Genomic DNA, 13,917 nt, shown 5'->3' with positions numbered 1-13,917 from the left:
CAAATCTCGTATAAATAATCAATTACAATACTTAGAACAAAAAATAAAAATGTTGCTTCAAGCTATCAATAAAGATAATAATGTTCAGATAAATGCGCATTCGTAGTGTATCAACTATCAACATGAAACGCGAGCACAAAACATTCGGTCAAGCGACCATTACTGAGCGTTGATTGATTTTTATTGGAGACTATTTAGGGTTGTCAATACGGGGTTTTATGGGAATAAATTGAGTTGAATAATATGAATGAATGGGTAATTAAGTTAAGTAGACTTAAGTTACAGTTAATGAAAAATTTGAAACTCTGTTATATAGATTTGAATAATTATAATTATCTTTAATTTTAAGCGCATTTAGTTCGAATATAAACATAGTGTTCCATGTATAACTACCTGCACCCCACGACGTTACTTGCGTACAATAACCGTCGGTAATCCAAACGTAGCCTAGAGTCTAGAATATAATTTATCTCCAGACCAAATTCCATTCGAATCCACTCAGCTGCTGTTTATGCATAGAGAGACAAACATTTATATAAATTCTTTCAAACTTTGGCGGTTATAATATTGGTAGAATTCTCAATATGAATTCGTTGCTAAACACATATTTAAAACTAGACATTTAGATATGTATGATAGCAAAATTGCCCGAAAATATAAACGTTCCAAAATGAATACCATAAAGTGCGAAGTGGCAACCCTATGGATATTAAATTGCAACGAATCTGTACGTCGGCGGGTCTGAAATATCTTCATACGTATTCGGTTACAGAATTGTTTCTATTTTAGTATTTCATCAAGTGCGTTTTAAACGTTTTAGAGGTTTACATCTACAGACTAAATAATTATAAGGTACCTTATTAAAAGGTTTCAATTTCGTGAATTTGATTTCAAATTATGAAGTTATAGTTGTTATAGTTATATTATATGTTTTGCTTAAAATGCAATAAATTGAAGTTAAGTTTCTTAAAAATTACCTATAGAACTTTGGCGTAATTAGTTAAATGTTTAATTTACATTGACGTACCTACCTACAAAAATTAGATAAGGTTTTGTTTGCTTTAGGTGACTTGTAATTATTTATGTAGATACTGTATTTCTAAAAGATTCAAGTCATTCGTAGATGAATTACACAGCGTCCTAAATATGTAGAACCAGTAAGTAGGTACTTGCAAAATAATTATGAATGTGAACTAGCAATACCTATCTCGCATTTCCTAATAGGAAATCGTCACACATGCACAATAATTAAACACACTATTTACCATTATAATATCTTATCTTCCGACATAAAAGATGGTAAAGAAAATCAATAATCCAATACCGTAGGAGCAAGGAAATCCGCGCCGTGTGTGGGCCCTTTGATACACCCGACAACACATATATACATCACCACGTCAATTTACACCACCAAAATACACCTTAACCCCTTGTAATTAGAACGAACATCTGAACAAAATTATGATTGTAATTTTTAATAGTGGGAAGTGGCGAATGTTTGACATTTGACAGAAAATCAAAGTGGACGGCATATTGCTACATTTCCTCGTATATTTTTGATTCCTTTGATTCGGCAGGATGTCTGCTGAATGCTGATGTCCGGACAGTTGTTATATAATGTATTCATAATATTATTATATGATACATGTTATATTTATGCTAGATGTCGCAATAAATTATTTTATAAGATTGTTGGCAACCCTTGTATTTCCTATAAAAGTTTCATCGAAAAGCTATTTGCTATTGAAAGTTCCGTCAAAATTATTATTGCTCTGAGTGTATAGGTAATATTAGTGCAATCGTTATAGCACGGAATATCGTTATATCGGAAACACCCACATACTTATACAGACAAAATTTCAATGTAACTAATGAATATGTACAGATTCTTATTCTTTTTGAAGTATCGTGTGAACTCTAAATTTTTCATTTACCAACCTGCTAGGTATTTAACGTTACGATTAAATATTTATTTGTATATGTAGATCTGCTATGTCGTGGTGTACCTATAACTACTGTTTTTTTACTGTGGTATTTTCGGAGATTTTTTATACAAAAGTGTTCTTCTTCATACATTATACTTGTATGTAAAAATGTAAATTAAGAGGCAAGCGAATACACGGGTAATAGTTATCTAACCAGTAAAGAGAAACAATGAATGCATTCCGCGCAGTTTGCATCGGCGTTACAATTTCATTAATTGCGCTTAGTAAATACATTTCATTGACGTCATTATAATCATTTAATATCTAATCATACAAAAGATACATACACGCCATTTTTAATTCTATAGCAAAAAGAATAAAGCACAAATTGCAATCAGTTTTTATTGTATTCGTAATCTAATTAATAAATAAAATTACGCACTTTTTAAATTAATAGGTAATTGTTAGGTTTTGTTATATTAATTTGGATTTGCTGAATTTGCATACAGGAAGAGTATAAAATGTTTTATTTTAATTTATTTGTAGAGATATTTTAAGCGGTTAGTGTTGGGAAATAATCCTACTAATATTATACATACCTATATGCGAAAGTTTGTGAGGATGTGTGTGTGTGCTTGTTACTCTTTCACGCAAATACTACTGAACCGATTACAATGAAATTTAGCACACATATAGAGGGTAACTTGGATTAACATATAGGATAGGTTCCATCCCGGAAATCCCACGAGAACGGGAACTATGCGGGTTTTTCTTTCAAAACGCGGGCGAAGCCGCGGGCGGAAAGATAGTTATAACATATCTAATATCAGTAGATATGTACATGTTTCATACGAATATCGATAAAAGGGTCGAATTGTTTTTAAAGTTAATGTATGTGAGATACTTTACTAAACCACAACTTCAAAATTCTTGAGCAGATTTTCATATACGATCTTTTCAGACAGTTTACTAATACCTACCTACTTTTTATTATGAATTAGCACGTTCAATTGACTCGATTTAAATTCTGAGAACTGTACCTAAATCATATATCTATACCTACCTAGTACTTATACGTATGTATTAATTGAAGTTTATAACTTGTATTCTAAAAATTGATATCTATATTCTACTAGTGGTTCGCCCCGGCTTCGCCCGTGGTACCTACATGTTTAAACTATCCTATCTCTCAAGTTGGATCGAACTGGACATGGTGTGCGAATTTTATTATAATCGGTTAAGTGGTTTAGGAGTCCATTGAGGACAAACATTGTGACGCGAGATTTATATATATTAGAATAGGTACCTATACTAATATTATAAAGCTGAAGAATTTGTTTGGTTGTTTGTTTGTTTGGAAGTACTGGTCCGATTTAAAAATTATTTCGGTGTCAAAAAGCCCATTTATCGAGGAAGGCATAGGCTATAAGTATATCATCACGCTAAGACCAACAGGAGCAAAACCATGCGGGTGAAACCGCAGGGCGCAGCTAGTATTGTATAAAACTAATTTAAGTGCCAATACTCTTGACTCATATTAATTATTGTAACTAATCATTCTACGTTCATTTTGTGAATTAATAATAATTATTGTATGCTATGTAGTTACAGTCAAAACGTGAACGTTCTATAATTTTGATCTTAATATCTTTGTATGTAGGTAGGTACCATGTTTTATGAAATAAATGATTTATTTATTTATTTAAAGTACCATAGGAAACTCAGCTTTTAAAATAGGTTATCCATCTGGGGATAATCCATACTAATATCTATTATCTATAAATGCGAAAGTAACTCTGTCTATCTGTCTGTTACTCAATCACGCCTTAACTACTGAACCAATTTGCATGAAATTTGGTATAAAGATATTTTGATACCCGAGAAAGGACATAGGATAAGTTTTATCCCGGAAATCCTACGGGAACGGGTTTTTCTTTGAAAACACGGGTGAAGCCGCGGGCGGAAAGCTAGTATAGTTAATAAAATATAATAATTTGACAAAAACTGTTTAAACGCAATGTTAACTATCACTTGTAAAATATTTTTAAACAAAATAAATAAACAATATTCGATACCTAATGATTTAGGATCACTAATAACTAACAAGCAAAGTCGCTTTCTCTGTTCCTATGCATAAATTTTTAAAATTACGCAACAGATTTTGATACGGTTTTTTTTAATAGACAGAGTGATTAAAGAGGAAGGTTTTAGTAAATAATTTATTAGGTTTTAGACGAAGCGGGCGAAGCCGCGGGCGGAAAGCTAGTAAACTATAAACTAAAGAAAAAAATGCACACATGAAATCGCGCGACGCACCATAGTGTTTCATAATATAAAGCGAATGTATATATAACGATGTTATAGAATTCTGAATTTACTTTTTATCTGCCATTAAATCAAATGTATGGAGACGTCAAATAGGCTATCAGAGACATTATCAGCAAGCGTGGAAAGCGGCCGGAAATGTCCATAAAAAGAAAAGATTAGAAGAAACTTGATAGGAATCTGTATGAAATAAAAAGTAAATTTTCAGCGTATATTGAAACAAAAATTTCTTAATCAATACACGCACACAACGATTCCGTTAACTTGTTAGGTCTACATTTTTTAACCGACTTCAAAAAAAAGGAGGAGGTTATCAATTCGGCCGGTATATTTTTTTTTTTTTTTTATGTATGTACACCGATTACTCCGAGGTTTCTGAACCGATTTACGTGATTCTTTTTTTGTTCGATGCGGGATGGTGTCGAATTGGTCCCATAAAAATTTTATTCGGATAGGCCCAGTAGTTTTTATTTTATGAGCATTTTTGTCTGTAGGTATTTGTAAATTTTGCAAGTGCAAGTTTGAAGTCGGTTGTTTTTAACGCGTAACGGTAGTTATCACTTGTTTGAAACTTTTAGATTAGCTTACATATGCAACGGATTTAGGTGCGGCTTTTTTATGGATAGAGTGGTCTCGAGGAAGGTTTTAGAATATCATATGTTATAATCGAAACAAAGCAGGCGAAGCCGCGTGTGACAAGCTGACAGAATTTTAATCTTGAGACAATAATCAATCAATAATAATCAAACAGACAAATTAATGACATACGTAATTATTAATATAATAAAACGCATAATCTATTTTTTATCAAAAATCAAAATTTATTTAAAAGACATGATTGTACTTCTTGCTGTAATATTTATGAAATATTTTTTACAACTGAAACGTTAATTTTTAAGGGTTTCCTATACGTACATACTTATATTATACAATAAATAGTATGTAACTATAATTAATATCCCACCATCAACCATCCCAATAAAAATATTTATGACAGACCAATTATGGTTTAAATGGATAATGTTTCATGAAAGCCATTATCAATAAAAATGCAACATAAATTACCCCTTGTATTACTATTAGGTAGCTGTAAATATTATTATATCGCATAAAATATAATTTTTACATTTTGAGATTTGAGCCGTAAACAATGACATCAGAACAACTGAACATAACTCAATAAAATTAGGCATAGATAATAGATATAGATTATAGTCCGGAATAGGTCATAGACTAAGCCGCGGGAGATATCTAATAAATAACTAAAAACGTAAATATTTTGTAGATAAAAATGTGAATAATTACATAATGAATAGGCTACAATCAAAATATTTAATTACTCATGATAATCATGTGCATATCATTGACATACCTACCTAATTAATCAAAAGGATTAACGTTCAGGAATTCGAAAAAAAATAAAAACAAACGATCATTTTCCATCACAGATAACCGCCTATAATATAGATGTTATTGAACCATTATAATCACTTAGCACGGTAATAATATCTCGATTAATTATCTCACCTGACCGGTTCGGAATCCGTGACAATCACAACACGTAAAAAGGTCACAGAGTAAAAAGCTTGAGCAATCCGTCAATTAGCGAGTTACCGAACGTCAACGCATTATGGCGGGAACAATGAACCGGGGCGAGCGGTGCTAACGCGACGATCCTCACAGTTAGACTAACTCACATCCAAATCGCTTAATTTTATGAGTTGTTGCCTTCTCCACCCCCTCGCTGTGAACGGCGAGGTGACTTTTGTAAGACGTACGGATCGTAGCGTCAAGTGTGCTTATTCTTGTTTCATTTAATAGTTTCTAATGAATGTTTTGTATATTTTGCTAAATTAACTTTTTCCATTTTAGACTGAACGCAACGTATGTGTATATTTAAATCAAGGTTCTATATATTTAACGAAGTAAAAAAAAATCTACAATGAATTAAATAAATAAATATAAATAAATATTATAGGACATTATTACACAAATCGACCTAGTCCCACAGTAAGCTCAATTCAGGCTTTTGTTGTGGGTACTAGGCGACGATAAATATATAATATTTAATAAATACATGTTATATAGATAATAACACCCAGACCCAAGAACAAATAATTGAGTTCATCACAGAAATATTTGCCCTGACCGGGGATCGAACCCGGGACCGTCGGCTCAGTAGGCAGTTACTTTACCACTGCGCCAACCGCGTCGTCAAATCATTACATAAACGATACCTTGAGTTCGGCAAAAATTAGGTAAGATTTAGGTATTTATAATTTAAACTAATGTTAACCGCGTAGCCCTTATAGACGTATCTGAAATAACAGTGCCTTTATTCTTTTTTTTTATTATCTAAAATTATTTATTATTTTTGCACGAGTGTGTCACCAAGTGTATTTGTTTTTAAGCTATTGCATAGCTTTTATCTCAGACTTTGAGCGCGGCGACCGAATGTAAAAATTCCATAACGAAAAAACTAACACCCCCCCCCACTCCAACTGGCACAGCGATGCGATGCTTTGCAATAGCTTTACCGCGGCAGTCCTGGAGTGCCACACGTATTTTTTCTTAATGTTTGCTGCCGAATTCAAATTATGTATTTTTCAGTGTGACTTAGCTTGTATAAAATGAGCTGAACATGATTCGGATCTTTCATGGAAAAGGACTTTTCATAACTATCAAATCAAAACACTTTATTGTGCATCAAAGTGTACAGAAATATATACAAATAAATTTAACAGATATCAGAAAACCTATATTTAATACTCAATTAATAATTTGTCATCTAACGATTATCATTTCCCGATAGATTATAAACGCTTGTATCCATTACACACACCTTGTTCTAGATATTATTATCAGCGAAAATCTATATGTAATTGTTAAAAGTGTCTAATAAAATAAATGTTGTTATCTAACAAATGAATCAACGATACTTAATGTATTATTTAGTGATAAAGATAAAATGGCATTAACGTATTAGCAGGAGATAAGGTTAGCTTCGTTTTTATTTATTCTATATCGATTTAGTTGTGCTTGATAATTATTATAAGATTCCTTGATATGTTGTTTTCAGATTTTAATGCATGTGTTTAGCAAGTATATAATTTTATTATTATGTTTACTGACTTACTTGATAAAAAACGACAGTCGGCTGATTAAAATACGCATTATGAATGAAATTTTTATCGTGATATTTAGTAAAATATTATAAAGTACTGTGTATGAACACAAAACCACTTTCAATAGATACCGCATTACGTAAAAATTAAACATAGTCATAAATGGGATTGAGTCTTCAGAGAAATTTATTTTTGCATTCACATACATAATATTTTTATAACAAAATACAAATAGTGGAATTTTTTTGCTACTTTTATATAGTCTCAAATATTTTTAATGACATTGATAAGTAAAAGAACAGAGCTTGCTAATACTATTCACGTATTAAAAATAGACGATTAGAATTTAATTCGATCATAAATACCATATTATCAAACGAATTAATATTATCAGTGTTGCCTATTTAATAACTATTAAAAAGATTATTAAACATTATCTGAAGAACAAAACAAGTATTAAGGTAGTTTTTATCAAACGAGATAGACGTAATTAATGTTAATTTATTTTCTTTTACTTTTCCAATTAAATTTTTACATATTATCATCAAATAGGTATATACTAATATTATTTGTTAAAACTATTAACCTTTCTAAAATAAACTACATTTAAGAACATAACACAGTGCATTATTTTTATCTGATAAAAACTTAATAATCTTAATATGACGGCCTTACAAAGTCACTTCTCACAAAGCGTTTAGCGCGAGCACAGTAGCAATAACTCAGCGCAGGAAATCACGTCATCGCTCTATTACAACACGCACACAGATACACGCTCACGCACACTACGACAGTTCTATAATGATACGTGTAATCCGAGCGCTAGAATAGGATGCGGAGTTTTGTAACAATTTGTATTTTTGAAAGTGAAATTAATTTCGATTTGGTTTAATACAATTCTGGTATGGACATGCAAATTTGGCCACTTTTTATGTGAAGTTTATGTTCTCGTATACATAACTTATTATTTACTATTTTTAAAAAGCTATTTCACAAGCTTCATAGCGTATGATTTATTTTATACTCACAGCAAACATCTGGCGCAAACTCTTTTCTTCTCCAATATTAATAGAAGGACCTAAAATGGTTGAATCCTTCATCAAGTTCATAATGTAAATTATTTAAGAAATTGAACAGTTTATAGCACTGCAAATTTTATATGTATATAAAATCTTGTTATAGAATTCTCTTGCATTTTCACTACAAACATATTATTCAAAAATCCCGTTCCAATATTTACAAACAATAATAATTCATTCATTTATTCAAGTAGCCAGGGCTCATTTTGTTAGTAACAATTAAATATACCTATTAATATAATAAACATAAAAAGATGCACCCTCATTCAGCGCATATACTATACCGCTAATTGTGTGCGTATCCATCAAGTTAATACACAGTAACCGTTTGACATGTTAACGACGCGACGTTTTGTGTGTCTGTGTGTGTGTGTGTGTGTGTATGTTTGCGTGCTTCACCAAATACCTGTATTTGTTTAGCGCCCAAATGGCTGTGGGCTTATGGCCAATAAGCTCAAATTCAGAGTGTTCTCTAATTTGATAAAGCTCCAAAAATAAATAAATAATATTATACAAATATTTCAGGACATTTCTCACACACGGCACGATCTGATCCCATACTAAGCTTTTTCTTGTGCGAAAACAAATCGGCCTGCAAGCGTACCATATACATGATGTTAATTATCTATCTATGTATACTATAATATTTATACACATACTAGCTTTTCGCCCCGGCTTCGCCCGTGGTACCTACATGATTACGTTTTTTTTTTCATAAAAACTATCCTATCTCTCAAGTTGGATCGAACTGCACACGGTGTGCGAATTTTATTATAATCGGGTAAGTGGTTTAGGAGTCCATTGAGGACAAACATTGTGACACGAGATTTATATATATTAAGATTTAAGATATAGATAATTAACCCCCAGACACAGAGGTAACATCGATGTACATCACATAAATATATGCCCTGGGTGGGAATCGAACCCACGATCTCTGAGTTCGAAAAGCTCGACTCAAATTCAAGCTCAACTTAAACTTACGCTCTATTCAATTCAAGTAATACTTAGAATATAATATAGCCTATAGGGCCAACGTAACTTAATTTCAACTCGAGTAACAATTCAATTTGTTCAAACTTAAGCTAGGCTTTCAACTATGACAAACTTTGAAGTTATCAAGCTGACAAATCTAAGTGTTTTAACCGACTGCAAAGAAATGAGGAGCACTTCATCAATTTTATATGATAGAATTTCACATTTCCCCATGCATTTAATCAAAACATCATAAATTAGATTCAGCACTTTTACATTTACATTTTTTTCTGCCAATATGTTACTATAAATTTATTAAGTTATTAAAAAAAGAGCGTGTGTGCCGAGCACACGTGTCAGAAGTGAAACGTCTTTGGCAAGATTCGAATACACCAAAAACGGCGCTTTGACGTCACGGTATTGCCATGACGCGACCTTGAAATTTTACTCTAAACGCGCCTAAAGAAGTTTCACTTCAAAAATAATCTATACTAATATTATAAAGCTGAAGAGTTTGTTTGTTTGTTTGATTGTTTGTTTCTTTGAATGCGCTAATCTCGGGAACTACTGGTCCGATTTTAAAAATTCTTTCGGTGTTAGATAGCCCATTTATCGAGGAAGGCTATAGGCTATATATCATCACGCTAAGACCAACAGGAGCGGAGCAATGCGGGTGAAACCGCGGGGAACAGCTAGTAATAAATAAAATTTCAATTATTTTTTTAATCAATGTATAAAAATAATTATTAATTATCTTATCTTATCTTGTAATTATCATTAATAATCATTTCTTAACATTAATAGTTAAATGCCTTTTTCCCCATCAAGACACACATTATGTTTATATATATGTATGTTTGTTCAAGTGACACAGCCTTAATTACTCTTTTGTTCTTTGCTTTATATGAGCTACGTTCAGAGATGGATTGAGAACGAAAATTTATAAAAATATTTAGTACAGAAAAAAAAGCATATTTCATATTATTTCCAATCATTAAGTTTTGAAAAATTTACTTAAATATAGATAGAATTAAATATTCAGTATACGAGGTGCAAAACTGATTTTCAGTAGTTTATTTTTAAATTGTACAGTAAGCTATATGGGCACTGAAAAGTAATGCTACTGCACTGCACCACCACGCTCCTTTTACAACTTTTACAACTTTTACAACCTTTTACAACCTATCTGCATGTTTTTTAACAGAATTCGTGTGTACATCGAAAATAAAAAAAAACACTGAGTAAGTTATTATATACTTTAATAATAATGATGACATTCTCAATTCATCTCATTCTCTTTTTAATGGCGAGCGCACTTCTTTAGGCGCGTTGAGAGTAAAATTACAAGGTCGCCATTTTTGTAAATTCTAATCTTGCCAAAGAAGTTTCATTTCTGACACGTGTGCTCCGCACACACTCTCTTTTATCTTTTTGATCTGCTCTTGAAAGATCATTACTAAGAGACAAGAGATTTAACTGTAACCCAAATAAATATTCTGTTTAAAAACAATAAGTTTATTCTGCCTAAATAAATACTTAAAAATAATGAACGCCCATAAAGAAAGTAATCCGGCCCTGGCTGTATAATACACATCGGTATTATAACGTTGCATTCTTTTAACCGATTTAATACGCGTTTTATTAAACGACTGGGGACAATACGTTATTATTAGATACATTATATGTAACTAGTTTATGCTGATGCAAATCTTAGAAATATTATCTACTTTCTGATTTTAAACGTATTTTAAAATTACTGACCACGCTCGAAGGAGTCCGGAGGATATCGTGTTTAAATTCCGCTAATAAGGCTCTATATATTCACAAAATTAAAAAAAAAAAAAACACAATATATAAGTATCTTCTTTGTCATCTTCATTAAATCTTCAATAAAGTTTAATCAAATGTAGCTTAGAGCAGCTGAAGATAAAAAAATATAGTCTCGGGGAACATAAATAAATATTATTCGTAATGATATGTAACTACGCAGTACATAATATTGTGTAGTACAGCGTATTTGTAGTTTTCATTGCCTACGCCGTAGCAAACTGCTACGCTGTTTTTGTGTTTATTTGTGAAAATAACACGCTTATCGGAGCATCATAATGTATATAGGTACTATATATAGTGGTAACTTACCACTATATAGTACCAATGGTAAGTAATCTACCTATCAACAAATCATGTTATTATATTTTTGAACTATTGTTTCATATGATTAACAGACAGCCGGGGAGCTTTCGTTTAAACGCTTATATATAAACGAAAGCTCCCCGTGTTTGTATGTTTGTTTATCCTATAACGACATCCATTCCCCTGTTCCCACAATATATCGACATCATTATTAATTTTTATCCCTCGCAAGTTACCTACTTGATCTAAGCTTACAAGTATCGCCGACAATAGACAATTAATGAAACGAAATCCAGTCTTCCTTCATAATATACAATCTCAGAAACTACTGGTCCGATTTGAAAAATTATTTCGATATTAGATAGCCCATTTATCGAGAAAGGCTAATAGGCTATAATATATCATCACGCTAAGACCAACAGGAGCACTGCGGATAAAACCGCGGGGCACAGCTATATATAATATTAATATGTAATACATTCACACGTCGAAAACATTATAGATTTTATATCAACCTATTATAATGCATTACAGGAACATTAAAATTATTATTTAATGTCTCTTTTACTACCCTGGGTCATTATAAGTGGTTTCCGAGAAATCATTAAAATACTACAAAAGCTTTGATAGTTCTGTGTTCTGTATTAATGTTTGAAAGTAATCCTTTGAAGTATTGGTTGATTGTTTATAATCTTAATAGTTTAATATTCTGTTAATTTTATGAAAAATAAATTTTATCAAGTAGCCGCTCACTACACAATGTATACTATGGTGTCCAAGGTCATTTGTCCGTCACTGCACCTTGGACACTATGCCCCTGGAGGCGAACACCGAAAAATACATTTGTCCTGTTTATATACGTTGGAAATAGTATAACGCGATATTCCCTCCTTTTCTCGGTTAAATTTTTTAATACTTTTCGCTAGATGTCGCTAGGAATCATTCAGTTGTTGCGTCGGAAACTCAGTTCAAAGTTGGCCGTTTGCTACTAGTGAAGTTTGTTCAACAAGTTTAAGTAATAATTTCATATTTTATTCGAAATAAGACTTGTTTCTTACATAATGTAACATAATAGGCACTAACGATACTTATAAGAATAAAAACATATAGATCCATGCTACCAAATTCGTACTAAATCAATTGAAACGCAAATATGACGGAATTTTCTAAAATTTTTTGACTTTGTACTCTAATAAAATTTAAAATGGCAACAGTAATGGCTGAAAAGGTTAATTATTATGTAGCCTACTAAATAGTGAACAAAATAAATATAAGATCAATCGTGTTTGCCAACGCTTTGAGGTCATAAATACAGATTTTTAACCGACTTCAAAAAAAAGGAGGAGGTTATCAATTCGGCCGGTATATTTTTTTTTTTTATTTTTTTTTTTATGTATGTACACCGATTACTCCGAGGTTTCTGAACCGATTTACGTGATTCTTTTTTTGTTCGATGCGGAATGGTGTCGAATTGGTCCCATAAAAATTTTATTCGGCTAGGCCTAGTAGTTTTTATTTTATGAGCATTTTTGTCTGTACTCGATGACTTAATTTCAATGTAGCAAGTAACTTTGATTCACTTCCCGGTAACCGATTGAGCTGAAATTTTGTATACGAATGTAAATTGGATAGCGATGAAACATTATCATGACATGGAGCTGATCTGATGATGGAATCGGAAGGTGGCCATAGGAACTCAGTAATATATTGACTCAACTTTATCGAGTTTGGGCTCGTTTGATTCGTGTTGAAAAATACACTAAAAAGTATTAAATAAAATATGTTGGACACGCGTCGTAGGCACCGCAACCGCTTCTAGACGCGGTGAATTGACTGTCCCACGCGCCTCGCGCCCGGTGTAGTGAACGGGTAGGTAACTAGGTACCTAACTAGAACTTGAAATTAGTGTAACTTTTTTCTAATTCATACCAATTTCAAGGTTTTATATGTATAGGTTTTTACTAATTTTCACATTAAATCTACATTTCTCCGGTTTCTACTTTCTTCGAACACAGAAAACTATCGTAAATTAAAAGTTTAATTCGTGATTTGTAAGCGGACATAATATTATAATATACTAGGTTTCCGCCCGCGGCTTCGCCCGCGCAGTCAAAGATTGCGGATTGCGTCATTTTCCCGGGATAAAAAGTAGCCTATGTCCTTTCTCGGGTATCCAAATATCTCCATACCAAATTTCATAAAAATTGGTTCAGTAGTTTAGGCGTGATTGAGTAACAGACAGACAGACAGAGTTACTTTCGCATTTATAGATAATATTAAGTATGGATGTATCTATTTATATAGGTTTCATCTACCTGATATATATTTAAAAAAGAGCGTGTCAGAAGTGAAACT

General features: G+C 32.0%; 1 protein-coding gene across 1 annotated transcript in view; it reads right to left on the bottom strand.

Annotated features, from left to right (window-relative positions):
- LOC123700849 (homeobox even-skipped homolog protein 2-like) overlaps positions 1-5,922 on the bottom strand; it is a 51,228-nt gene extending 45,306 nt beyond the window's left edge. Inside the window, exon 1 of the mRNA XM_045648196.1 lies at positions 5,778-5,922. The gene's annotated coding sequence lies outside the window, so the exon portion shown is untranslated. The remainder of the gene's footprint in view (positions 1-5,777) is intronic.
- Positions 5,923-13,917: the final 7,995 nt, after the last annotated feature.

The sequence above is a fragment of the Colias croceus genome, chromosome 20 (assembly GCF_905220415.1).
Source record: "Colias croceus chromosome 20, ilColCroc2.1".
NCBI lineage: Eukaryota > Metazoa > Arthropoda > Insecta > Lepidoptera > Pieridae > Colias > Colias croceus.
Note: the sequence above shows the minus strand (reverse complement) of the source record. Positions and strands in the feature narration are given on the sequence as shown.